General features: G+C 45.0%; 3 long non-coding RNA genes across 3 annotated transcripts; all 3 read right to left on the bottom strand.

Annotated features, from left to right (window-relative positions):
• Positions 1-10,057: 10,057 nt before the first annotated feature.
• LOC310694102 lies at positions 10,058-12,281 on the bottom strand. The gene is made up of 2 exons (XR_014519537.1): positions 12,146-12,281; positions 10,058-10,598 (listed from the first exon to the last, which is right to left on the bottom strand). It is a non-coding gene; the product is annotated as an uncharacterized lncRNA (long non-coding RNA).
• Positions 12,282-17,627: 5,346 nt separating this feature from the next.
• Positions 17,628-20,170, bottom strand: LOC310694366. Its single transcript, XR_014519626.1, has 2 exons — positions 20,125-20,170; positions 17,628-18,222 (listed from the first exon to the last, which is right to left on the bottom strand). It is a non-coding gene; the product is annotated as an uncharacterized lncRNA (long non-coding RNA).
• A 4,726-nt stretch (positions 20,171-24,896) lies between these two features.
• Positions 24,897-26,635, bottom strand: LOC310693902. The gene is made up of 2 exons (XR_014519412.1): positions 26,594-26,635; positions 24,897-25,555 (listed from the first exon to the last, which is right to left on the bottom strand). It is a non-coding gene; the product is annotated as an uncharacterized lncRNA (long non-coding RNA).
• Positions 26,636-27,977: the final 1,342 nt, after the last annotated feature.

Raw genomic sequence — 27,977 nt, 5'->3', positions numbered from 1 at the left:
CTGTGCGCACACCCTTCATTAGAGCTGTTTCTTTGTAGTTAACCTTGTAATTCTCACCCCCTAGCCAAAATGGCACTCATAGGGATGGATAGACAACATGAGTTGCTCGGTCAGTCCAGGACCTTAGGCACAGATGAGGAATGTGTGGCCCCTCCAGATGTTTCTGGACTACAGTTCCCACCATCCTTTATTGCTGGTCATTCTGGCAAGGTCTGATGGGAGTTGGAATCCTACAATACCCTGGTGGCCCAATTCCCAATCCCAACCCTATGAATTTATTTCAGAACTGAAAGCTTATTGATTCCTCAGCCTGCTCAGAACATCTGGCATTGGATTTCTATGGTCATGTGCTTGCTCTCTCTTAATAAATATAACCATTGCTTTAAAAAACATTATTACCGGTACTGCTGCTACTACTATTACTATAATAGGTTGTATCTAGTGATGTATGGAGGCAGAGATATCTGTCACATTCCTTGTTAGTCACAGTCATTGTTTCCGTTCTTCTGCAGTTCAGCTTCTGCTATTCCGTTCTTCTGTCTGCTATGGCCAAAACTAATGCAGTTGATTATGCAAATGACTTCAATACATTTAAACAGAAACACAATGTTTCCATAAATAGTGGAATTAGGTAATGTTTCTGGACTAAATAAAAGCTTGCAAATACACTCTTATTCATTTGAATTGTTTCTCATGGCACCAATAAAAAGGATAATGGCATTCCTTTGCACACTCACACACAACACCCCTCAGGAGTACAGTGGTACCTCAGGTTACATACGCTTGAGGTTACAGATGCTTCAGGTTACAGACTCCGCTAACCCAGAAATAGTACCTTGGGTTAAGAACTTTGCTTCAGGATGAGAACAGAAATTGTGCTCCGGCGGCGCGGCAGTAGCAGGAGGCTCCATAAGCTAAAGTGGTGCTTCAGGTTAAGAACAGTTTCAGGTTAAGAATGGACCTCCGGAACAAAGTAAGTTCCGAGGTACCATTGTATTCCTTTTTTGGGGGGGAGGGGTTCCAGGAAGCATCTCTTTGGACACTGTGAGACACCAGCTGCTGAACTAGATAGAACCCCTCCCCACCTTAGTCTGATCCATCGAAACTTTTATTTTGTTCTGTGTCAACGACTGAGCAGGGGAGGAATGGTGGAGACCTTCTCCCCCAGCCTGACCCTTCCAGAGAAGAAGACACTTCAGAATTACAACAGGGGTTTGAGGGAGGTCTCAGCTCAGAGGAAGATGAGGGGGGAATTTGGGAAATAATGGTAGAGGAGGAGGAGGCAGAGCCAGAGTAGCAGCTGGCTGACACGTTATCAGTAGAAAGCAGTCCACCGTCTCCCAGAACCTGGTGGGCCTTGAAAGTAGGAGAGCAAAGAGCTTGGAGACAGATGGCCCTAAGTGTCAACCGTAAAGTGTGGGAGGGTGCTGTTGATGAATGGGGAAGTGGGAGAAAAGAGGTGTGGGGTTTTCCTCAGGACAATGTCCAGGGAGGCTGTCTACCAGCTCCACCTGGTACACAGGCTGAGACCCTACCTGCCCACAGACTGTCTCGCCAGAGTGGTGCATGCTCTGATTATCTCCTGCTTGGGCTACTGCAATGAGTTCTACGTGGGGCTGTGAAGATGACCTGGAAACTGCAATTAATCCAGAATGCGGCAGCTAGACTGGTGACTGGGAGTGGCTGCCAGGACCACATAACACCAGTCCTGAGAGATCTGCATTGGCTCCCAGTACATTTCCGAGCACAATTCAAAGTGTTATTGCTGACCTTTAAAGCCCTAAACGGCCTCGGTCCTGTATACCTGAAGGAGCGTCTCCACCCCCATCATTCAGCCCGGGCACTGAAGCCCAGCTCAGAGGGCCTTCTGGCGGTTCCCTCATTGAGAGAAGTGAGGTTACAGGGAACCAAGCAGAGGGCCTTCTCGGTAGTGGAAATCCCTCCCTTCAGATGTGAAGGAAATAAGCAGCTATCTTATTTTTTAAAGACATCTGGAGGCAGCCCTGTTTAAGGAAGTTTTTAATATTTAATGCTGTATTGTTTTTAACACTCGATTGGGAGCCGCCCAGAGTGGCTGGGGAAAACTCAGCCAGATGGGTGGGGTATAAATAATAAATTATTATTATTATTCCAAGAGGATGGATTTCCAAGCTTCTCTCTGTGAATATTGGATAAAAGCAGATGGTAAGGACTTTTCCTTGTCTTGTCCATTCCTAGCAACCTGCCACGGGGGTTGGTTTCTCTGCCACCTGACACAGAGGGTTCTTGCTGCAACTTGACCTTCCTTAGGAAGTGATACACCACCAACAGTGGCACATTCAGGTTAAGTAAAGGCGATGTCTTTCTAGCACAGCACATTCCACTCCTCTCTCTTTGTCTATATTCACACCTTTCATTAAAAGAAGGTTGGCTAATAGCATATCATTAACAACATCTTATACTAATAGCAGAGCAATTCTCAGGTCTAACCAGCATGTGCTTAGAAGTATAAACTAGACTGAGGGGTAAATTAGAAGCTCTCACACACACAAAAACAACGAGGCTGAATATTGTGGTTGTTATCACCCAAATTAGAGACTCCCTCACCAGATGCTGTTGGACACCAATTCCCAGCATCCCTGACCACTGACTATGCTAACTGGACCCAATGGGAAATGGAGACTAACAACATATGTTGTTATTTATTGTCAGAGCTGCTTCCAGATCCTAGCTCACAGAGGATCACACTAGCCAGCGGTCACTTGTAAAAGTCTTTTATTGAGTTACAGTTTCCATTCTCAAGCTGCTGCGCGCAGCTCTACGTCTTAAGGGTTAGACCGGCGAAGCTCCGTCTGAGTCTCCGCCCCCTGTACACCAACTTAATACCCTAGCCTTACTTCACCTTTTCCGCCTGACTGTTCTTCTCTGGGTCCCTCTGCCCCCCGGGGTCTCTTCCTTCCGGGATTCTTCTGACGCTGACCCCCCGGACCCTCCTGTCTCCTTGCGCCGGGATTTAGGACCTGGCTCCCTTTCCGGGCTGCTTACTGCGCCACCTTCCTGTGCATTCGAACTTGGCGCGCGCGCCCAACCTTCCACTTTCCGTCTGACCGTTTCTTCACTCTCCGATGGAGGTGTGGCCACTCCTGACTCGTGCCCTCCCTCCTGTTGTGAGCTGCCAGCGCTTGATACCTGGCGCCCTTCCTCTCCCCTGCTCTCTGTTGGTGACGCTGGTCCCGATTTCCAACTGCTCCCCTCTGAGCCCCCTCTGGCCCTTTCTTCCTGGGGTGTCCCCCTAGGCTCCCCCCTTGCCCTGGCCACTGGTGCTCCTTTCTGTGAATCTTCTGATTCACTGGAAAGACTCGGAGATCTTGGGTCGTCATCATCACTCATCTTTTCTTCTGCCTCCTCCCCCTCGCTCTCTGTTTCCTCCCTTGCCCTTGCCTCTGCTCCTGAACCCCTGACATCTATTATGGGTTGTATCCACTGCTAATCCTACACTGAAGTTCATGGGAATGAATTATTTCACTGAGTCTATGCTGAATAGAACTTAGTTGGATTTCAGCCAAATTTCCCCTGCCCAAGTCCTGGAGATGAACAGGAAATGGGACTAAGGGTTTTAGGAAGAGTTTTCTTTGAGGTTTCAGTTCATGGTACTATGCTAGGTTGACAAACAGTAGTCAGTAAACTCCCACATTACAAGCACATTTCTTAGTATCGTATTTTTCGCTCTATAAGACGCACCCGACCATAAAACGCACCTAGTTTTTAGAGGAGGAAAACAAGAAAAAAAATATTCTGAACCAAATGTTGTTGAAGAGGAAGGAGGAGGGTGGATCAGGCATCACAACAAGAAGCTCTGCACAGCTCTCCCTCTTGCTGTGCTGGGTTCAGCAGAGCAGCGCAAAGCCTCTTCAGTGAAACTGGAGGAACGGTCCCGCTTCGCTGAAGAGGCTTTATGTGGCTATCCCTGAAGCCAGAACAGCAAGAGGGAGAGCTGTGCAGCCTCCATTTGTTCCATAAGACACACACACATTTCCCCTTACTTTTTAGGAGGAAAAAAGTGTTTCTTATACAGTGAAAAATATGGTAATTTGGCATGGAATGTTGCATAAGCAAAGTTGCAAGTTACACAAGAAAAGCCCTGCTGGATCAGGCCAAAGGCCTACCTAGTTCAACATCTTCTTCTCATGGTGGTAAACCAAAGGCCTCTGGGGAAACTGGCAAGCAAGACAGAATATGAATGGAACAGCAATTCTATCCATTTAGGTTCCCCAGAAAATGGCTTTCACAAGCATGCTTACAGTGGAAGGAGAACACAGTCATCAATGTTAGCAGAGATTGACAACCTTATCCTAGTAAAGGTAAACCTTATATCTAGTAAAGGTAAAGTAAAGGTAAAGGGACCCCTGACCATTAGGTCCAGTCACGGACAACTCTGGGGTTGCAGCGCTCATCTTGCTTTATTGGCCGAGGGAGCCGACGTACAGCTTCCGGGTCATGTGACCAGCATGACTAAGCCACTTCTGGCGAACCAGAGCAGCGCACAGAACTGCCGTTCACCTTCCCACTGGAGCGGTTCCTATTTATCTACTTGCACTTCGACGTGCTTTCGAACTGCTAGGTTGGCAGGAGCAGGGACCAAGCAACGGGAGCTCACCCTATCACGGGGATTTGAACTGCCAACCTTCTGATCGGCAAGCCCTAAGCTCTGTGGTTTAAACCACAGCGCCACCCACATCCATCAATACCATAGATCAGGATTATTTAAATATTGTCACTGTCCCCCCATGTACATTGGCAACTTGACTTTGCTGGGTGTCATATTTCCTCCTCAGTAAGTATAACTTACCTGAAAAGTCACATGAATCTCCTAATGGGAGGGGGATGACATTTAGGGCATGCATCTCCAGTGGGATAAGACCTTCCGGCTCATGAATCAGTGTTTTTGGTCACCGGATCCGGGAAGACAGCTGAGTGAAATGTCCACCATGCTAAATATTCTTCCTATTACACTAATCTTTTGAGTGCCTCTTAGACACATGGGGAAATTACAGTGTTATTAGCTGAGTTAAATAATAGGCCCCAAATATACTTTGTTCATCACAAATACAACAAGATCCCAGGAAGGATTACAGACCGGATGATGGCGCAGCGGATGGCAATGCGCTTGGATGGCCAAGGAAGAACTGGGCATGTTTTTACGCTGCCTCACTTCCTTGGGGATGGGCTTGTGGACCTGCATAAAAGGACTCCCATCCCTCTGTCCTTCACTCACATTACCTCATTGACTTCACAGTCTACCACAACTGGTAAGTTCCACTGATTCTTTTGTATTTTAAAAGCGAGGAAGTGGGAAGAACCTTTGACAGAATTGGAGCCCTTTCTTCACAGTGCGGTAATCTAGTGTAAGCGAGTTCTGAAGTCTCCGCTCAGCCCATTATCTGCCTGGAAGGACCAAAGCTCAGTGGTAGAGTATGTTGAAGATTCTAGGTTCAGTCTTCAGTATCTTCAAGTAGGGCTGGGAATTGACCCCAGTTAGGAAACCCTGGATGCTACCCATCAGTGCAGACAATACTGAGCTTGGTGGAATGATGGTCTGTCTCAGCATAAGACAGCATCCTATGTTTCCATCCCTCTATTGCATTCCTATATTCTACTTTGCACAACAAGCTAGATACAACAGAATGTTGTGGCGCAGACTGCTTTTTCATTGCAGCGGTGTTTAAAGCAGAGTGGGAGGTGCCTCAGAGAGCAGTTTGGCAAGCCACTTTCTGAAGCCCCTTCCTTCTTCAGATAAATAGGGTTGGGGTTGGTATGAGCTGTGAGAGGGGGCTGTAGAGGGGGTAGATTTAAGGGGAGGGGTTTTGTGTAAACGGAGGATGAATTGGCCAAATGTGAGGGAAGGGAGATTAACAGCTGGATTGATGGGGTTGGTGAGTGGGGTGAGCAGAGGTGGCAGCCCCTACAATGGACGGTGAGAGAGAGAGAGAGAGAGAGAGAGAGAGAGAGAGAATGTATCCTTTTGGTTCTCTTTCAGCTTTGCCTTCACTCCACAAAAGATGGGCTGTAACGATTGCTGCTCTTCCTCCTGTGGGACAGCTCTCCTGTGCTGCCCTGTGCCCTGCTGTGGTCAGTCCTGCTGCTCCCCTTGCTGTGGCCAGTCCTGTTGTGGCCAGTCTTGCTGCTCCCCCTGCTGTGGACAGTCCTGCTGTGGTCAGTCCTGCTGCTCCCCCTGCTGTTGCCAGTCCTGCTGCTCCCCCTGCTGTGGACAGTCTTGCTGCTCCCCCTGCTGTGGACAGTCCTGCTGTGGACAGTCTTGCTGCTCCCCCTGCTGTGGACAGTCCTGCTGTGGACAGTCTTGCTGCTCCCCCTGCTGTGGCCAGTCCTGCTGCTCCCCTTGCTGTGGCCAGTCCTGCTGTGGCCAGTCTTGCTGCTCCCCCTGCTGTGGCCAGTCCTGCTGCTCCCCTTGCTGTGGCCAGTCCTGCTGTGGCCAGTCTTGCTGCTCCCCCTGTTGTGGCCAGTCCTGCTGCTCCCCCTGCTGTGGTCAGTCCTGTTGCTCCCCATGCAGCAGTTGCAAATCTTGCTGCTCTCCCTGCTGCAGCCAGACATGCTGTGCCCCCTGCTGTACCACTAAATGTTGTGGCACCAAGAAATGCTAAAGGACCGTCCAGAGTCAAACAAAGTCCAGAAGCAGTCGATGCAACAACCGGAATAGCGACCAACAGCATTGGTCGTTAAGGCTGCTGGGTTACTTGATTACAAAGGATGAATTGCCTGAAGCTTCTCACCAGGCTCCTTCAGTCACTACTTCGAATCTCCTTCTTCTGTGTTTCCTATTATTCCTTCAACAGCCTTCTCATCAGCAAAGGAGCCTGTTGCATGTAGCCAAGCCTATTGTATGTAGCATAGATGGTGTTTTGAGTTTCCTCTTGGTGTTCTAGGGTCCTCAGCTATAATGCATGCTTTCTCCAACTACATGTGCAGATAATAATAAAAATTAAGAAATCATGAAAGCTACCATACTCCTGGGTCTGCCTTTTTTATTCATTAAGATTTTCTGCATGCACAGCTAGGGATGCAAGGAGCCATCTTTGCCCTAACGTTCCTTCCCCTCCAGTTTTAGAAGCCGCTTGACTGCAAAGAGCCTGATGAGGCAAACTCCACTTCTCTTTTCCCTCAGTGGAAATCTAATGCACCAATCCCTTATTGACAATTTCTTAGCCCAAGCATTTGTTCTTATTCTTTCCCAGATCTTCCCCTCAAAATTACCTCATGAAAACACTCTGAACCTCACATAAATTCCCCTTCAAGGATGGGACAATTATTTTCCCTATAAATTTCTGTGCAGAATTTTGGTTTGCTTTTTTTGTATTTATTTATTTTTTGCTGGAAATTCTCTCTCACTCACTCACTCACTCACACACACACACACACACATGCTCTCCCACTGCCCAGTTTGGTGGAAGGCTGATGGTTTACCGGGTGGGCTGAGGAAAAGTAGATTTGAATGATTACTGGTTCAAATCTGCCTCAATATCCCTCCACCCTTCAGTTATTTAAGTCACAATTCCAATTCTCAAGCCATTTTGTATGGAGGCATTTCATTATAAGATGCACACTGACAGGCGGACTCTTTCTGGGGACTGAACTTGTGTCCTTCTGAATGCAAAAGAGCTGCTCTACCACTGAGCTACAGTTCTTCCTTCCTTTGGGGGAATCTTCCTCTCAAAATGGCCACCCAGATGCCTCAAAACGGAGCCCACAAGGAACCAAGCACAGGAGAACTCTCTGGTATTCATAAGCATTGCTGCCTTTGACCATGGAGATAGCCTTATCCTCTATGAATCTTTCTAATCCTCTTTTAAAGCCATCCATTTTGGTGGCCATCACTCCTATGGGAGCACGCTCCATTGTTTACCTCTGTGCCTTGTGAGGGACAAAATGGCATCCACCAACCCCAAGTTTACATATAGAAGCTGAAAGACCTGGCAGGTGACTCTTAGGTCCCATCTGCACTATACATCTAAAGCAATATTTCACAATTCTAAACTATAACCCAAGCCCTCCAGGTGTTTTGGGACTTCAACTCCCATCATCCCTAGCTAACAAGACCAGTAGTCAGGGATGACGGGAGTTGTAGTCCCAAAACATCTGGAGGGCTGAGTTTGCCTATGCCTGTTATAACCTCTCACCCTCAAAGAAGCCTGTTGTCAGGGACTGGACTGAGGAGGACAGAACTGAGGAGGAATGGTGGAGACCACCCTCCCCCTCTTCTTGAACCTTCCTGAGAAGGGGAAAATTGTATTGATTTACAGGAGTGGTTTGATGAGGGTCACAGCTCAGAGACAGGTGAAGAGAAGAGTTGGGAGGTGTTGGGAGAAGGGAGGGGGGAGACAGAGCCAGAACAGCCAGGTGACATGTTAGCACTGGAAAGCATTCCCAACCCCACTTCTCCCAGAACCTGGTATGCAGTCCTGGATTTATGTATAAGCTAAATAAGCTATAGCTTAGGGCCCCACTCTCTTGGGTGCCCCCCAAAAAATTAAAGGGGAAAAAAACCTGGATGTACATTTTCAAAATATAAGATTAAAAAACAAATAAAATAAAACCTACATACAGCAACTATGTTTTGTGTTGTGTAGGCTCCTATGATGTTAGGCATGGGTCCCGCCTACTAGCCTGCTCCCTAAAATATCACTGGTTTGCTCCTTTCCATATATAGGGTGCCTACATTCTGCATGGACTGGTTGCATGGCAGCATGTGCAAATGGCTTTAGATATCTATAGGTCCATAAATTGCCATATAGCATACATTCAACACAAAAAACAGTGATAATTTGTTGTTGACAAAGGACAGCTGGACATATAAAGGGCCCCATTCACCTTCAGTAGCTTAGGGCCTCATCAGACCTAAATCTGGCCCTGCCAGAGTGCATTGAAAGTGCAAGAGCAAAGGAGCCAGAGACAATTAACACCTGGCGGCCACCATAAGCTGAAGTGCTGTTGCTAGGAAGGGAAGAAGAAGAAGAAGAAGAGGAAGAAGAAGAAGAAGAAGAAGAAGAAGAAGAAGAAGAAGAAGAAGAAGAGGAGGAGGAGGAAGAGGAGGAGGAGGAGGAGGAGGAGGAGGAGGTAAAGACAGGGTGTCATTCCTCATTAGCCTAGTAGAAGAAGAAGAGGAGGAGTTTGGATTTGATATCCCGCTTTATCACTACCCGATGGAGTCTCAAAGCGGCTAACATTCTCCTTTCCCTCCCTCCCCCACAACAAACACTCTGTGAGGTGAGTGGGGCTGAGAGACTTCAAGAAGTGTGACTAGCCCAAGGTCACCCAGCAGCTGCTTATGGAGGAGCGGGGAAGCGAACCCGGTTCACCAGATTACGAGTCTGCCGCTCTTAACCACTACACCACTACTGGAGGGTGGAGCAGCCCAGTTGGAGCAACGCCATCTTTTGAGTGGATGTACTTTCCATGTCTCTGTGATTCTTAAATAAATACATTGGTAAGGCCTCTTGATTCCTGTTTCTGGCATCCAGTCGTGAGGGAGGGAGTTCGTATTCCCTTGAAGTCTGGCCGATCTGATACCTGTGAACTGTAGTTTGTTAAGGATGTTGAGCATTCCCCTCACAGAGGTACAATCCCCAGAATTCCCTGGTGAAAGAGATTGATTGTTCATGCCCTCCAACATTTTTCCAATGAAAATAGGGACACCCTTAGTAATATTAATAGTAATTATCCATTTGACTAGGTAGTTTCCAACATATGTAAAAACATAATAAAACATTAAACATTAAAAACTTTCCTTTACGGGGCTGCCTTCAGATGCCTTCTAAAGGCTGCATAGCTACTTATCTCCAAGGCTCAGGGGTTGCATAACTCCATACCCTCCAACGTTTCCCCAAAGAAAATAGGGATGTCCAAAGGAAAAGTGGGACATTCCAGGATCAAATCAGAAACTGGGACGGCTTCTGTAAATCCAGGATTGTCCCTGGGAAATGTAGTTTGCAGACAAGTAGTTTGCAGGTGTAGTTTGCAGACAAGAGGTGGTCATGTGGGAGTGAAGTATTAAGAAAATGAGAACTTATTTAATTTCACAATTTTTTTTAATGTTTGCTTTGCACACCATGTGGCTCAAAAGCACAGTATCGCCTCTCATTCAATTGTTAGAAACTAATTCAGGAATTCGTTCCAAGGAATAAAGCAAATGGAAATTGTTCAGTTGAGCAGAGGAGGTGATCATAGTGATGAGAAAGGTTTCAAGCATTTAACTCAGCAACATGCGATTGCAAGAGGTGAACAAACAGGTTTTCAAATCGGGGTTCTCCATGATGCTCTTCTCCACCCGGCTGTTGAGATGGAGACTTCCAGCGTTTTTCAATGCCAGCCCAGATTTATTTAGCATCTCTTCCCTGGTGGGCAGCACTGCTGGATGGGGAGCTGAGATCCACGAGAGCAGCAACTTCGTGAAGGGACGTAAGAATATCGGCGGCCACAACAGCTGGATGAAACGGGGACCTGCCTCCTGACATAGTAGACCACTCTTGGCCTACGTTGGTTGCAACAGCAGCAGCCACGACGTCCACAACAGCAGCAACTCATTTTTAAAGAGTAGAAGGGTAAACCTGTAAAGAAGACAGAGAGATGGTTGGAGGAGGAACCACAAAACACTTTTCAAAACATATCGTTTAGATCAGGCTTCTATACTGGCCACCAGTAGGTCTCCTGTCATGACCCACCATGAGCTCATGAGATGTTAGTCTTTGCTGCTTAACTGGGATTGCAAAAAATAGTGAGGTTTGTGTCATGAACCTAGGGGCCAAACAATCAGGGCGATGGGATGCACATGTTGTTGTTTAGTCATTTACTCGTGTCCAACTCTTTGTGACCCCATGGACCAGAGCACACCAGGCACTTCTGTCTTCCACTGCCTCCCGCAGTTTAGTCAAACTCATGCTGGTAGCTTCGAGAACACTGTCCAACCATTTCGCCCTCTGTTGTCCCCTTCTCCTTGTGCCCTCCATCTTTCCCAACATCAGGGTCTTTTCCAGGGAGTCTTCTCTTCTCATGAGGTGGCCAAAGTCTTGGAGTCTCGGCTTCAGGATCTGTCCTTCCAGTGAGCACTCAGGGCTGATTTCCTTAAGAATGGATAGGTTTGATCTCCTTGCAGTCCATGGGACTCTCAAGAGTCTCCTCCAGCACCATAATTCAAAAGCATAAATTCTTTGGCGATCAGCCTTCTTTATGGTCCAGTTCTCACTTCCATACATCACTACTGGGATGGGCTACACATAGACTTGATATATAGACTGGAATTAGACTCATCGGGATCCTGTTAGTGCTCTGTGTGGTCCACCAGTCTCTGAATGATTCTTCAACACCCCTCAGTCACCAGTTCTATGTCTTGGAGAACCATAGTTCAATGGCACCGCATCTGTTTTGCATGCAAAAGGTCCCAGTTTCAATTCCTGACATCTTCACTTTGAACTGGGAGAAACCTCTGCTTGAGATCTAGGCAAGCTTCTGCCAGTCGGTAGACAACCCACTCCTTCCCAAAGACTGAGAAAACTTGGACACATCTAGAGTACCTCCCCACCTTAAGACTTGGCAAAGATAATACATTGATGAACACCTCGAACCTATTCAACACCTGCTGCTATTGTCCTCCCACTCCATATTTGCTACACTGGTCTGGCATTGAAGACAACATCTACAGCCATTGTAGCTTAGTGATTAAAGTGTTGGACTAGGACCCAGGAAACCATGGTTCAAATTCCCACTTGGTCATCATGAAGTTCACTGGGTAGGGGGTCAGTCCCTTGGCCTATCACTCTCTTTCAGCCTAAATCTCTACAGACGTCTTGTGTGAACCATCTACACTCCCTTGAGATCCCTGGGGGAAAGGTAGGATATAAACATAAAGAATCAATAAAACAATTCTGTCTTTTTCTGTCAGATTCTTTGGGATGGATCACCAAGGAGCAAGTATATGGAAGAATATGGATCCAATGTTGTTATAGAAGGGTGTCTCCATGCCTGTCCCTAATGGATAGTTTGAAATTCTGCCCATCCCAACACAGAATAATTGCTGAATTTGGAGGGGGGAAAGTGCAAATATCCAACTTCTCTCATACCCTGCCATATCTTGCATGAATAATAATAAACACCTTACCTTGTTCAGCAGCGGTAGTTCCTTAGAAGAACAAGTTCCAGTGAAGGAGTGAAGAACCCTCTCCTATTTTATACACTGCCACCGACCCATCCCAGGGGAAGTGAGGCATCTCTAAACACCAGCTGATTCCTGACGTAGTGCTGACATCCTTCTGTATTCCTCCATTCCAATTGGTATTCCCCTGCTTAATCCATATCTCTCATCGACTAGGCATTTATTAATTGTGAGTGATTAATGTTCCATTGGCTTGGTGCCCTGGTTATTTTGAAATCAGAGTTGAAAGCACGTATAGGAGTATGACAAAGGAATGATAGCGTGACATCAAGCTGGCAGTGATAAAACAAACTATTGCCATATGGCATAAAGATGCTTTCTTGAGCAGGAGAGGAATGGTCTACATAGCTCAATACTATCTGCACCGACTGGTGGTGTCTCTTCATGGTATAAGGCAGGGGATCTGATATGTTCTACCTGTAAAACAGATGTTCTACCACTTAGTTATGGTGTATTCCCTGTTTAGGAGTGGGGTGTTATCCAGAATAGGATATGGTCTTTGTGGTTGCTTTGTGGTCAAACCTCTGGGATGGAAATGGATATTTCTTGACTTTAGACAAGTGCTCATGTACATATCAATATATGTGCATGCATGGGCACTGAGGATTTGGAGCACTGCAAGTACAGGAGAGCGTTCCAGTTTTCCTCTGAGAGAAGAGTATAAAGCAGTCCCACCCTGTTTTAATCTGATTATCTGTATTAGCTGAACAAGGCTTAAATAACCTATCATAAGTAAATATGCCCATGTTTTATTTAAAAATAAATAAATGCTATTCCTGTTTTGCCAAGTGCACCGGCTGTTGGTATGTTTCCAAGATGCCAATTTTAATTTACAAAGGTCTGAATAGCATTTGATAAAAGGTAGGTTCCTCTACACAAGTCCCTATGTACAGTGCTTTTTGGGGGGGGGAGAGATGCAGGGGTACGCATACCCCTAAACATCTTGTGAGTCTTTGTACTTTTGTCCATTTACTGTATTTATTTTCCCCGATTTGAACTACAGTGGTACCTTGGGTTACAGACGTTTCAGTTTACAGATGCTTCAGGTTACAGACTCCACTAACCCACTAACTCAGAAATAGTACTTTGGGTTAAGAACTTTGCTTCAGGATGAGAACAGAAATTGCACGGTGGTGGCGCAGTGGCAGCAGGAGGCCCCATTAGCTAAAGTGGTGCTTCAGGTTAAGAACAATTTCAGGTTAAGAACGGACCTCCAGAACAAATTAAGTTCTTAACCCAAGGTACCACTGTATATAATAGTGATTTTTTGGAGTCAAAATGAGAGTACTGCCTAAACAATTTTTTTAGGAAGAAAAAAAAGCACTGCCTATGTACATAAAGTACTATGCACACTGAGTCCCTCTCATATGACTAACTAAACACTTAAATATCAGGAACATGGTCAGAGAACAAATGTTGGAAGCATTGGAGCAGTCCATCTACTCTTTCGATGTCTTTAAGGAATACACAGAGGCTGAAATGGACGAAAATGTGCATACTTTAATTCTTTATTGTAGATCAAGGAAACCAGGCAGGTCAGATGTCCCAGGAACATATATGAAGAGCCCTGCTGGATCAAGCCAATGACCCATCTAGTCTAGAATCCTGTTTCTCAGTGTTCAGCCAGATCCTTATGGGGAACTGAAATATACTCAGAGTCGAGTGTGAATTTCATGCTCTTTATTCAGCTCATAGTAGCAATGAATGAAACTTTCCCCAAAATGTCTAGCTATATATACATTATTCACACAATGGGCCATGCGCGACTGGCTAATTCCGGGCTGCTCCTGTAGGCCAATCAGGTTGTGGATTCACCTCCTCCAGAAGCCTGATTGGCTGCTCCTGCTGATTCACCTCCACCTGGAGCTGGATTGGGTGGCTCCTGCGGACCAACCAGACTGCTGCATTCTAGATCCTATTGTTCTAGGATTCAGCTCAGTACAGAACAGGAACCCTCAAGCTGGACTCAAGCACAAGAGCCCTGTGCCTTCCTGTGGTTTACAGCAAGTCATATTCAAAGACATTACTACCTCCAACTATGAAGGCAGAGTATAGCCATTGTGTCCAGTATCCATTGATAGCTTTATCCTCCATGATTCCCACCCCACCCCCATTTCTCTTTTTAAGCTACCCAAGTTGGTGGTGATCACCGCCTCTTGCAGGAGTGAGTCCCATAGTTTAACTACTCAGCGCATGAATATGTGCTTTCCTTTATCTGACCTGAATCTTCCAACAAGCAGCTTCCTTGGATGCCAGGCAGCTCCAAGTGAGTAAGTTGCTCCAACAGAGTCAGAGAGCAGCTGAGTCAAGCCTCTGCTTTAGAGACAACCTCCTCTAGGCTCTGCCCCCTAGTGGAGACTTCAGATTCTTAAAAGGCCAACACCCCGGCTTGAGGTCTTGCAATTCACAGTCTCCCAATTGCTATGAAATAGCACATTATGCACTGCTAAAGCACTGCGGAACAGGGGAAGTCACCTGTGAGGGTATTGGCCCTGGCCCTACAGTGTTTTTCCACAGACATGCATTGAGATAAGAGAATACTGCAGTCAAATGCTCTGTTTTGATTCTATTTCTTCTAGATGCTATTTTATTGTATTGTTGAAACTTTTTTTAAAAAAAACTTGGGGGGGGGGAGACAGTACAGTCATATCTCAGGTTACAGCCACTTCAGGTTGCCTTTTATCGGGTTACGGACGTGCCAAAACCCAGAAGTAGCAGAATGGGTTACTTCCGGGTTTCGGCGGTTGCGCATGTGCAGAAGCGCTAAATTGCGCTTTGCGCAAGCGCAGAAGTGCTGAATTGCAACCCGCGTGTGCACAGATGCGGTGCTGTGGGTTGCGAACGCTGTGGGTTGTGAACGTGCCTCCCGCACGGATCACGTTCGCTACCCGAGCGTCCACTGTATGCCTCTGAATACTAGTTCTGGGAATCATATGTAGGGGTTGGGAGCTGCTGCTTTTAGGATCCATATTTTGGCTCCCCGAGAACATCTTGGCCACAGATGCTGAATTATAACAGACCTTTGACTTGATTCAGCAGGACTTTTTCCTATGCAAATATTAAATAACTGAGACACATGCCTTTGATTTGAGGGATTGAAAAACAGCAATCATTTTACTATACCCCTATGAACTGGAAGAGGCATAGGCAACCTCGTCCCTCCAGATGTTTTGGGACTACAGTTCCCATCATCCCTGACCACTGGTCCTGTTAGCTAGGGATCATGGTAGTTGTAGTCCCAAAACATCTGGAGGGCTGAGGTTGCCTATGCCTGAACTGGAAGCTCAGAGAAAACATTTCCTCAATTTCTTCATCCTAGTCCTGTTCACTTCCAGAAAATAGAAAGAACCCAAATATGTTCCACTTTTCAAGAGATGAGTACAGAGTGTTCCGCAAACCAAACAATAGCATTTCTGGACTAACATGTGGGGTATGAAGCTTTGTCGTTGTCAGGTTCTGTGTGTGTATATCAGCCCCCTGTCTCATATTTCCAAACCATTTGTGCTAGTAATGATCTCTCAGCACATGGCAGATGAAGGTGATAGACTATATGGGACTGGCAGAAATGACTGGCAGAATCTGAGACCAGGGTGAAGAGTCGGTGGAAGAAGATTGGAAGAAATTTAAGAACTATCTTAAGAAACATTGTAAAATTAATGAATGTTAGAATGATGCGGTTTTAGAAATTAAGTGGATTACAGCTGTAAGGATTAAGTTAAAAGAAGAAGAAAGGTTAAAAATTAGATAAAATTAAGGGTGAGGATTTGCTGAATTAAAATCTGAAATTGGAATACAGAAAGGTGAGGTATGAGGAGGTCGGAGAAGTAAGTTATAAGAAAATAAGGGTTTGAAATTATACTTGTTTTTTGTTTGTGTTTGTTTGTATTATTGTGTTTGTCTATATAATTTGTGAAACTTTAATAAATATCTTATAAAAAAAAAAGATCTCTCAGCACTATAGAAGATATTGGTAGGCCAACTGAGATTCATGGCAAAGCGTGTTCTCCCTGAAATGAGAGCACGTGTTGCGGTGGGGTCTGCCAAGCCAACCCTCTGTTGCTAGGCAGGTAAAATTGTGCTGGCCTGGGGCAACGATTGGAAGGCTGGGTTGCTGGGACAAATTGCATGTTGCAATTTTGGTGGGTGGGACCAAAGGCTTTAAATATTGGGGCACTCAGCTTTTCCTTTCTCTTTCGCTGAGTGCATCGGATCACCCGCCCGTCCTGAGTTCCGGTTGACCTTGCTATGCCTGTCATGAGGTCATCCGCCGTTGGGGCAGGGGCCTAGTAGGAATTTTGTCCTTTTGGCTGATTGGCTGGTTCCATTTGGTTTTTGCCTACTACCTAGCAATTTGTCACAACTTGTAAGGTTGCGGTTAGGCATTGGTTATAAAAATTGGTGGAGGAGGGGTAAGGATAGGCTGGGCCTGCCCCTCCAATGGTGGTGTGGAAGGGAATTCCGTTAAAGGAATCCTGGGGCTTGCCACGATTTCGTCCAATCCCTGAAATGGGACCAGGGCCGGCAAGCCTTAGGGAGCAGGTTGGGTGAGCGGTGAGGGACTGTCACTCAGCTCAACTGATCCCCAATATTGTTTTCCCTACACTGGCTTCCGAGGGAGTTCGGAAAGTCAGTTCTGTCCCAGGTGGGGGGACAGATAGTCATAACCAATGCCTAAGCAACCACTCAAAGATTATGTATTTTAATAAAGTTGTGGCCAAAATTATGCCAAAAACCTTAAACAAAAATTATGTGTGATTTGTGAATTATTTTGAGGGGCAGCTTGGGGACCTCCACACGCAAATAGATTCTGGACAGATGAAAGGAAACATTTCCCCAATCTGCATACAGGATGTAATCCAAACATGAGAAGAACATGAGAAGAGTCAGGCTAGTGATGCATCTAGTCCAGCATCTTCTTTTCATAGAGGCCAACCATATGCCTATAGGAAACCGGAAAACAGAAACTGAGCACAGAAGCACTCTCCCTTTCTGTGGTTTCTAGCAACTGGTATTCAGAAGCATCACTGCCTCTGATCATAAATCAGTGTAGAATTGGCTGGTAGGAAAATCAATGATGACTCCTGGCTTAGATGCCTTAGAGATGGTGTTAGATAAACCATTGGAGTTGCTAGACAACCTTATAACCTACAATACAGTGGTACCTGGGGTTACATACGCTTCAGGTTACAGACGCTTCAGGTTACACTCTCCGCTAACCCAGAAATAGTACCTCAGGTTAAGAACTTTGCTTCAGGAGGAGAACAGAAATTGTGCTCCGGCGGCATAGCAGCAGCGGGAGGCCCCATTAGCTAAAGTGGTGCTTCAGATTAAGAACAGTTTCAGGTTAAGAATGGACCTCTGGAATGAATTAAGTTCTTAACCCGAGGTACCACTGTACCTAATTTTCAAGAAACTTCAGGGACAATCATTATATTATAGAATATATTTTATTTTATTTTCATTGATGCAAGAGCTGAAAGCAGAAGGCAGTTCCGCAGCCCAGCAAATGGGGGGAAATTGTGGTCAAACCCTACCCATTTAATTCTGTGCAGTAGTCATGCTTCTTTTGCTTCTTAGGTCTTCTTGGAGAACCTCTTCCGAAGAGATTAAAGGGAAGGGAAGCAAATTTGCAGCTTATTATAAGTGGCAGGTGCAAAAGCTTTAGGGTTTCCCACTTGGCAAAGAGAAGAGGTGGAGGTGACCCAACAGGTCTTCAAAAGGAGGTTGATGGTGTGGATACTGTTCTGGATGTTGGACAGATCGTGTTGTTATTTCAGGCTGAGTGGGACGTCCGAAGTATCAGCAACAGCAACCACAGCCGGAAGAAGAGTTGTTATTCTTGATGTAGATGATGCGGCACCCTCCAGAACCGCAGCACTGGGAGCAGCAGCAGGGGTGGCAGCAGCAACCGCAACCGCAACCACAGCCACAACCGCCACAACAGGGGATGCAGATGATGTTGGGTCCACCACTTGAACTGGAGCCACAGCCACAGCAACCCATCATTTTGAGTGGAAGGTAGGCTGAAACAGATGAAATAGGCATTACGTTTAGTGTGTGTGTGATGTAGAGGAGAAATGATGATCACAATTTAGTGGACTAACCATTGAGAACTGCCACTTGCTGACAGGTGTAGAGCTTATTCCAGGTTTAAGGTACCGGGGGGGGGGGTTAGTGCCATTGGTGGGGTTTGGCAGACATACCTGACAATGGGCAGCAGTGTTCCAATGAGACACATAGTTTTTAAGTTCCCCAAACCCTCCTGATGTAGTGCTGCTCCAAAGCATTGTTGGAAATCTTGGCACTAACTGGAGCTCCAGAAAAGTTTTAATGGGAACCCAGGGTCAGAACCAGATTTAGGTTGGATGAGGCCCTAAGCTACTGAAGGTAATGGGGACCTTTATATGTCCAGCTCTCCTTTCTCAACAACAAATTGTCACTGTTTTTTGTGTTGAATATATGCTATATGGTAATTTATGGATTTGATAGGTATCAAAGCCATTTGCACATAACAAATAGGAGCCTACACAACACAAACACTTTTGCTGTGTGTAGGTTTTATTTTATTTGTTTTTTATCTTATATTTTGGAAATGTACATCCAGGGTTTTTTCCCTTTAATTTTTTGGGGGACCCCTAAGAGAGTGGAGCCCTAACCTATAGCTTATAATAATAATAATAATAATTTATTATTTATACCCCGCCCATCTGGCTGGGCCTCCCCAGCCACTCTGGACGGCTTCCATAAAAACCAAAAATACAATAAAATATCACACGTTAAAAACTTCCCTGAACAGGGCTGCCTTAAGATGTCTCCTGAATGTCAGGTAGTTGTTTATCGCTTTGACATCTGCTGGAAGGGCGTTCCACAGGGCGGGCGCCACTACCGAGAAGGCCCTCTGCCTGGTTCCCTGTAGCTTTGCTTCTCGCAATGAGGGAACCGCCAGAAGGCCCTCGGCACTGGACCTCAGTGTCCGGGCAGAATGATGGGGGTGGAGACGCTCCTTCAGGTATACTGGACCGAGACCGAGCTTGCTAAGCTTATATGTAAATCCAGCACTGCTCAGGATTATGATAAATAGTAGACCTATTCTCAACCTGTGTAAGGTTTTCAGAGAATCTTGCACGGTCCTTGACACTGATCATAGTCATGGTTGTTAAAACATTTCTAAAATGCTTCTTCAGTCCACCTTGCTATCCGCCACACAAACGGAACAAAATGGCGAACCCCAAGACTGCGATACTAAAAGCAGCAGCCAGTAACTCAAAACTTAGAAAGAATAAAAGCCCATGAAAGATAGCAAGAGGGACGATAGCAAGGGACGATAGCAAGAATCTTCATTGAGTAGATTACCTAAGCAGAAGACAACTCCCAAAGCCCACCTCCCCCTCCAGTTAGAGACCATCTCATTTGAGATAATGAAGGCATCTACGGTAGGGCATCATATTCAGATGTTAATATGAAGTGAGATGAGACCAGCCCTGCTGATCTGACTTGTAAGTTGCTTATTTAGTTAGCAAGATTTCTATCCTGCTTGGTGGTAATGAAACCTCTAAGCTGTCTACTAGAAAAATTAAAATTATCAGTAAAAATGGTTTAAAAAAATTAAACACATTTAAACATAATTGAAATTAACAGTAAAAAAAGGATTGAAGCAGGTCAAAATCTACATGTCTGAATAGCCTTGACAGAACAAAAATGGTTTAAGCAGGTGCTGGAGAGGGTACAGGGTCAATAGGCAGGGATTTGCAAAGTAAGGTCATAAATTACAGGTGAATATAAATAGAATCATATGCAGGTCAGTTCGGCTAAAAGGACATATCCAACCAAAAGAGTTAGCCACGTCCATTAATTTCAATAGGTCTACTCAGAATAGGTCCAACACCAGAAAAAAAATATCCCAGATATAAAGTACTTAAACTTACTTTGTTCAGTAGTAGATGGAGAGGTGTATGAGGTTCAGAAACCCAGTGATTGAATGGAGAAGTCTCAGGTGGTGGGCCTTTTATACATCTCTGTTGTTTTTCCGGAGGAAGTGAGGCATCATGGCAAAAATGGTAAACTCTTCATTAGCCATCAAAGAATCCATCCCTGCCGGGACAATGTGCCATTATCACCTGCACGTCCCTTGACCTGGCTCATATTCGTCATTTCCACTCCATGTCTTAAACCTAATAAGCTGAAATTTGATTAAACCTAATAACAGTCCTTGATCTGGCCAGAGGGTACTGAGAAGATTATGGAGAAGAATTCTGGCATCCATGGACCAGCTTAACAAAATCCATGAACCCAAGGCCATGCTTCTTACACTAGAAACATCCGATTCATCACTGTTGGCCCATTAAGCATGCATTCCATTGTATGATATTATATATCCATTTTCTACATGCAGGGCAAAACAACACAAATGGACACAGTAAGCTCTTAGTGCCAACTGTATTGTTATTAAGGGAGACAAGTTGCCTTTGGCAAGGAAGATCTAGTCTTTAACAATGGCAGTGCGGAAGTGTTAGCAGTCGTAACAATCATGGACATCAAAGTCTAGCACCAAACACAGTATTTCCAAACATGGAAATCCTTCTGAAATTCTCTTCACCTCAGATTTAGAACCTCATAATACACTCCCCCGCCCAATAGTGGAAGTGATGCATTAAAAATTGGGGGGGGGGGGGTTGTCTCCCCTATCTCTAGCTTTTAGAGTTTTTGATTTGAGTTCCTACTGAAATCAGGCTTCATTTTAATGTTTTAATGTCGTATTTTAATCTTGTTTTTATGTTGTATTTCAATCAATTGTTTTTATACCTGGTGTCAGTTGCCCAGAGCCCCATCTTGGCTGGGGAGGCCGGGGTATAAATAAAATTTATTATTATTATTATTATTATTATTATTATTATTATTGTTGTTGTTGTTGTTGTTGTTGTTGTTATTATTATTATTATTATTATTATTATTATTATTATTATTATTATTATTATTATTACCTGGCACCCATCACACTTTTATCAAGGTTTGAGTATTGGTACATCAATTTTTATGAACACCCCCGGGGGGGGGGGGAATTAATATGAACCATTTTCATCCCCATCACCACGGATGACATCGCAAATGGCTATAACTTCCTGACCCTTTCAACAAAGACTGATAACACTTGAAGGGTAACTAGCCTCTTCAGAATGCAAAAAGCTTTATAAGTTAAAGTGAAACAGGTACAGGTGTTTTGTTTTTTGCCAGAAAAACATAATAATAGAAGGAATGCTCCCCTAAATTCCTTTTAAGGCAGGTAAGGATATCATTTGCAAGCAATGTTGTTGCTTCTGAAAGCATGAATCATGCCCAATGTCACAGTTGTTTTCTTCAACTGTGGGGAAATAGCTATATTTTTCCCCTTTCAAAGAAGTGGATGAAATTTGCAGGCAGAATACCACCACTCATTACTGCCCCCAAAAAAGAGAAAAGAGGTAAACTCTTCACAGGGAGTTTAGGCTGGCCTCGACCAGAGTCAGGGCTTTTTCGGCCGTGGCCCCAATCTGGTGGAACGCTCTGTCACAAGAGACTAGGCCTTGCGGACTTGACATCTTTCCGCAGGGCCTGCAAGATGGAGCTGTTCCACCAGGCCTTTGGCCAAGAAACAGTCTGACCCCCTCTCTCCTTCTGTAATCCTCATAGAACTCTAGCCCAATGGTTGCCATTAATTCGATTCTGAATTGATTTTAGAATGTATTTTAATTAATTGACTGTGTGATTTTATGTACACTGTGCTTTACCTGTGGTTAGCCGCTCTGAGCCCGGCTTTCGCCGGGGAGGGCGGGATATAAATAAATAAAAAATATTAATTATTTTTATTATCCATTGAAGTACCCATCTCTATCCAAATGATGTACCATTATCAGCTGCAAAAACCTTGATCTGGCTCATGGTCAACATTTCCACACTATGTCTTTAAAAGCATCAGTAAACCTAATAGCTCTGGACCTTATGGTCAGGGGTCCCTTTACCTTTACCTTTACCTTAAACCTAATAGCTCTATTATCCACAGTTTAACTGGAGAACGCTAAGAGGGTTATGGAGAATGTTTATATCAGTAGACATGCTTAACAGAATCCATGAACCCAAGGCAACACCTGTTGCACCCAAAAATATCTGATTCACTATTGCTGGCTCAGTTCATGTGAATTACATTGCATGTAGAAGAAGAATAAGAAGAGTTTGGATTTGATATCCTGCTTTATCACTACCCTAAGGAGTCTCAGTGGGGTAGTGATAAAGCGGGATATCAAATCCAAACTCACTATCCTAAGGAGTCAAGGGACGCAGGCGGAGCTGTGGTCTAAACCACTGAGCCTCTTGGGCTTGCCGATCAGAAGATCAGCGGTTCGAATCCCAGTGATGGGGTGAGCTCCTGTTGCTCTGTCCCTGCTCCTGCCAACCTAGCAGTTCGAAAGCACACCAAAAAGTGCAAGTAGATAAATAGGTACCGCTCCGGTGGGAAGGTAAAGGGCGTTTCCATGCGCTGCTCTGGTTTTGGTGTTCCATTGCACCAGAAGCAGCTTAGTCATGCTGGCAACATGACCCAGAAAAACTGTCTGCGGACCAACGCCAGCTCCTTCGGCCTGTAAAGCGAGATGAGCGCTGCAACCCCAGAGTTGTTCACGACTGGACTTAACTGTCAGGGGTCCTTTACCTTTATCTTTTAAGGAGTCTCAAAGCAGCTAACATTCTCCTTTCCCTTCCTCCCCCACAACAAACACTCTGTAAGGTGAGTGAAGCTGAGAGTCTTCAGAAAAGTGTGACTAGCCCAAGGTCACCCAGCAGCTGCATGCAGAGGAGTGGGGAAGCAAAACCAACTCCTCCAGGCTCTTTCTAACAATTACGGTATATTTTCATTAAAGAAGACATTGTACAGTACCTTTGGCAAAAAGTGTATAATGTACAAAGTTAAGGTGGAAGAGCTGGCAGATATATAGTAACAATCGTGATCCTCAATGTTGCTGAACTACATCTCCCATCAGCCCCAACGAGCAAGGCCAATAGCCTGGAATCATGGGAACCATAGTTCAACAACTTATGGAGTACCAGATGTTCCCCCAAACTTGCTGTAATGCCAAAGATTGATTTTCCTAACATAGGAAACTTGCTGAAATTCTATTAGGCCCAGATTTGGGATCTTATGATTTAGGTGGTTTTCTTTCTAAAGCAGGACCAATGAATTAAGAATCTTCTTTAGAGCCTAAAGGGAATACTAAATTTTGTACCACTTCTTAAGGTGTCCAATGCCTTCTGATTTTCTCCCTCTATATTTCTGATCTACATACATGTCCCCTCATAAAGCACTGAAGGACAAGGGGGTCAATCATGATGAGCTTGTGTCTAGACTCATTTGGTGTTATACCACTGGCTGTGATGACCTGGTGGCTATAGTCCACATGGCTGAACAATTAAAAATGATCAGATCAGTGTTTGATGAAGATGGGGGCGGGGAGCCAGACGATGATGGGGGGGGGAATGAACCAGAGGAATATGAGGTAGAAAATGGAAATAGGGAATATGCAGAGGCCCCAGACCAAACTGGTGAAAAGTTGGCAGGACTGGATCAAGAAATAATTAGATGGAAGGAAGCAGAAGGTCACATGGGAATGGAAATGACCTCCATACAAAAGATTTAGGGGAGAAGTAGAAGATGGATATGGTTTTGATGGACACACACACACACACATTGAGACTTCAGTCCTGGCCTGCTCCAAACAACTCCCCCACACCCCCCACATCTGTCTGCTTGCCCCCTATCTCCAGATCTTTCTCTCTTTTTAAGGACAACATTTTTCTTTGTGATATCCAGCCTTCACCTGGGCAACCTCCTACCCTCACCAGCAGAGCCTCCTTTCTTGTTTCTATTGATGGGTTAATGACATGCTTCTAGTATCTTTTATCATTCTTAATAACTTCTATCCTAGGTGAGACCCTGGCCTGGAGAAGAGCTTTGTCTGTGTTTTTCACTGGCCTGTCATCTTTCCTTCAAGACTCCAAATATTATCTAAATTCTATCAATCATTTACTAAATTCCAGCAGTTATAGGTACCCTTGCACTCCAAATTGTGTTACCCAGGTCTCTCTTTCTCTCTCTCTCTCTCATTGTCTCTATCTATATTCTTGATTCCATCTTGCTCCTAGACTCTTAAGTCGCTCCTGTGACTAGGAGTACTTATGTCCAGTTTAGGCTAGTTTTCTGCAGCCATTCCTGTACTGGGATACCCTGACCTCATGGTCTAATGACCTCCTACTTAGACTACTGTACTGCCCACTACGTGGAGCTGATCTTAGAGATGGTCTGGAGTCTATAGCCAGTGCAGAACGCAGCTGCTAGGTTGGTAAATATGGCAGTGAGGAGACCATATGTCACCGGTCTTGAAAGGTCTGCAGAGGCTGCTAGTGAGCTACAAAGTCCAGTTCAATGTGTTGGCATTATAGCATAAAGCCCTAAATGCCTTGGGGCCAGAGTATCTAAAGGATCAGCTCCCCCAATATAAACCAGCTTGGGCCCTGTGATAATCAGGGGAGGCCCTCTTGGTGGTGTTGCCTCTGGTTCCTGCCTGGCTGACATTGACACATGAAAGGTCCTTCTCAGTAGAATGCCCACCTAGCAGTGCACAGCCCTACCACATGAAGCAGCTAATTTCCAAGAAACCTCATAGACAATAAATATATTATAATTGTTTTGTTTTATTTTTTATTTATGCAACAGTTTGAAGTACAAGGCAGTTCTACAGCTCAGGAAGAAGGAGAAGAAGAAGAAGAAATCCTACCCATCTAATCTACACCATCATCATGCTTCCTTTACACATTAGAGCTTCTCCATGGATGGGGGAAATCTTCCAAAGAAATTAAAGGGAACGAGAGAATCAGAGTGCTATAATAAACATACAGAGGAAAATCTCTAGGGTTTCCGGTTTGGTCAAGAAGAGAAGAGGAGGTCGTCCGACAAGTCTTCCGAAGGATGCCGATGCTGTCATTTGGGATGCTGGGAAGATTGTGCTGTTACTGCAGCCCGGGTGGAATGTCCGAAGTATCAGGAGCAACCACAACAGCTTGAAGAGCCATTAGAAGACCCAATGTAGTAGATACAGCATCCACCGCTGGAACCGCAACAGCTGGGGCAGCAGCAGCAGCATGGACAGCAGCAGCAGGGGCTGCTGCAGCAGCAGCTGGGGCAGCAGCAACAGCAAGGGCAGCAACAGCAGCCGCAACCACAGCCACAACCGCAGCCACAACCGCCACCACAGGGGATGCAAATGACGTTCGGTCCACTGCTTGAACTGGAGCCACAGCCACAGTAACCCATCTTTGAGCGTGGAAGGTAGGCTGAAACAGGTGAAAGATACATTATGTTTGTGATGTAGAGGAGGAACTACATTTGCACCATCGTGGGTTGACTAATAGGAACTGACACTTGCTAACTGCTCTAGGGCTCGTATCAAGTTTAGGGAAGCCTGGTGGAATGGTAGAGCCTGGCCGGCTTACTGGACTATGGGCACCGAGTTTCCTATTCTAGCCACTGTTTTACGTTCACCCAGTGCACCCGATGAAGTGTCATTCCAGTGCATTGTGGGAAACCCAAATGGCTGCTAGACCCACCCATTTGGCACTGATCAGAGCTCCAGAAATTTCTTAATGTCGTCCAGCGACAGTATTAGTTTGTAGGTCTATTCTGATTATTATTATTATTATTATTATCAATATTATTTCATCATTTTGTACATTCTTAACAAGGTAGGTATTTTTGGATGTTTCAATAGTAATATTTCAATAGTAATATTTCCATAATTCCATCCACCTGGCAACTGACAATAAAAATGCAGTAAATTGGCATGCTAGAAAAAGATAACATTAGAAGGAGCAGATTAAAAGAGTCATAACTCAAAAGGACAAACAGGTGTTTGTGAGCATTTGTGAGCTATCAGATATCATGGGAGGAGGGTGTGCTCCCAAATGTCTTTGTGAAGCAAAACACCTGCCCCCCTTATTTAAAATGCTAGAAGCACTTGCAGAATGGGACTTAAGTGGTGAATTTAAAAATGGGAACGAGATGGGATCAGGTTTGTTTCTCTGATTCATAATCGAGGTAAGCCTTTGCTACAGACGTCAGCTCAGAACTTAGAACAGAATAGAAATGCTATAATATGCAGAGGTGTTTAGTTAAAGGGGTGTATGCAACTTAACTATACCCAAGTTACATTCAGAGTAGACCTGTTGAAATTAATGGACCAAAGATGGCCATATCCATTCACTTCATTGGGTCTACTCTGACCATTGGACACACAAACACACACACACACACACACACACACACTCTGTGTGTGTATCTCTCAAATACACAATACATTTAGAAGCACAGCTTACCTTGTTTGGTGGTAGATGAAGAGTTGTAAGGTTGAGGAACCCAGTGGTTGAATGAAGAGGTCTGGGGCTGTGGACCTTTTATACAGCGCCTTGGTATGTTTCCAGAGGAAATGAGGCACCCCCTCCCCAAATGGTAAACTCTTATTAGCCATTAGTGTGCACATCCCTAACAAGACCATGTGGTACTTGACCTGGCCACTAGTCATCATTGCCATTCTACGTCTTCAGCTGGGTTATTAACTTAATAACAGGGTGGTCCTTAATCCAGCCAGCGGTGCTAAAAGAATTCAGGACAATAATGTTTGTATCTATAGACCTGCTTAACAGAATTCATGAACCCAAAGCCATGCTTTTTACACACACACACACAAAAAATCTCATTCATCATTTCTTTCTCACTTAATGGGAATTCCATTGTATGGTATTTCATATCAATTTTAGGTATTCAGAAGAAGAAATTACACTGAAGGCTCTAAGTGTCAATTGTATTATTGTAGATTTGGGGGGACCCCCCTAAACCCTAGAAATTAATAAATAGTGGGGCTTTTATTCTTTGGAGTACAGTGGTACCTCAGGTTAAGAACTTAATTTGTTCTGGAGGTCCGTTCTTAATCTGAAACTGTTATTAAACTGGAGTACCACTTTAGCTAATGGGGCCTCCCACTGCCGCTGCACAATTTCTGTTCTCATCCTGAAGCAAAGTTCTTAACCCGAGGTATTATTTCTGGGTTAACCGAGTCTGTAACCTGAAGCGTCTGTAACCTGAAGCGTCTGTAACTGTATTGAAGGGAAGATTGCAGGCCAGTAGAAAATAGACAGGCTAAGCCTCTTTTCCAAGCCATGGTCTGTAAAAAAGGTGTGATGGTCCATTTGAGAAGAATTTTTGGGCCTGGGTTGACAGAGGTTCCCATAGTGATGGGGTTTGTGTTTGATGGGGTGTGTGTCAGGAAAAGAGAGTCTTTGCAGCTGGGAGAAAGAAGGGAGAAAACAGACAGAGATCCATCTTGGGCAGGTTGGCTGAAGGCTGGCTGGGAGAGTGCTACACTGCTGTGGGGGGCAAGTCCCTCTTGAAATGAACCATGAAGGTAACCACTGGACTCTTTCCATGCAGATGAAGAGGCGAAAAGTTTAGTCACTGAGAGAAGAGGATGCTGAGCTAGATGGGCTGTTGGCCTGATCCAGCAACCAGACGCTGCGCATATTTAGCCAAAGCCGCACCACTCATATGTAAGAGGGCAGAATCAGCTGTGCTTACTGAATGATAATGGAACAAAGAACAGAGGGTTGTATCTAATGTTAGTCCTATCCATTGAAATTGATGGCCATGGCTAACAGGTCCATTAATTTCAATGGGTCTTGGCTGGTTATAGCCCACCTAAGTGGG

The sequence above is a fragment of the Podarcis liolepis genome (assembly GCF_965112155.1).
Source record: "Podarcis liolepis genome assembly, chromosome: 15".
NCBI classification, from domain to species: domain Eukaryota; kingdom Metazoa; phylum Chordata; class Lepidosauria; order Squamata; family Lacertidae; genus Podarcis; species Podarcis liolepis.
The sequence above is the reverse complement of the archived record's forward strand: the minus strand, read 5'-3'. Positions and strand labels throughout refer to the sequence as shown.